The sequence below is a fragment of the Arachis hypogaea genome, chromosome 11, assembly GCF_003086295.3.
Source record: "Arachis hypogaea cultivar Tifrunner chromosome 11, arahy.Tifrunner.gnm2.J5K5, whole genome shotgun sequence".
NCBI classification, from domain to species: Eukaryota; Viridiplantae; Streptophyta; class Magnoliopsida; order Fabales; family Fabaceae; genus Arachis; species Arachis hypogaea.
The window spans coordinates 26715471-26716094 of record NC_092046.1 but is presented as its reverse complement, the minus strand read 5'-3'; the positions used below and the strand labels follow the sequence as shown (position 1 = coordinate 26716094).

The 624-nt window shown below is 39.7% G+C and overlaps 1 non-coding gene across 1 annotated transcript; it reads left to right on the top strand.

The window, feature by feature from the left end:
• Positions 1-279: 279 nt before the first annotated feature.
• On the top strand, positions 280-387 carry LOC112725972 (small nucleolar RNA R71). The gene has a single exon (XR_003165048.1). It is a non-coding gene; the product is annotated as a small nucleolar RNA R71 (small nucleolar RNA).
• The last annotated feature ends 237 nt before the right edge of the window (positions 388-624 follow it).

Here is a 624-nt window from a genome sequence, read left to right as displayed (position 1 = left end):
AGAAATCATATTGACTTGCTGAGTCAATATTTTATTCTGAGCCAATATGGCATTCAGAGTATCAATTTCAAGAACTCCCTTCTTCTGAGGCGTCCCATTACTCATAGGATTCCTCTCAGAAGTGTACATAAACTGGTTATTAGCAACCATGTCAATGAGTTCTTGAGCTTCTGCAGGAGTTTTCTTTAGGTGAATGGATCCACCTACAGAAGTATCCAATGACATCTTAGCTAATTCAGATAGACCATCATAGAATATATCTAGGATGGTCCATTCTGAAAGCATGTCAGAAGGACACTTTTTGGTCAGTCCTTTGTATCTCTCCCAAGCTTCATAGAGGGATTCACCTTCTTTCTGTCTGAAGGTCTGAACATCCACTCTAAGCTTACTCAACTTTTGAGGAGGAAAGAACTTGGCTAAGAAAGCTTTGACCAGCTTATCCCAAGAGTTCAGGCTGTCTTTAGGTTGAGAATCCAACCATATTCTAGCTCTGTCTCTTACAGCAAAGGGGAAAAGCATGAGCCTGTAGAATTCAGGATCTACTCCATTAGTCTTAACAGTATCACAGATCTGCAAGAATTCAGTTAAAAATTGAAAAGGATCTTCAGATGGAAGTCCATGGAA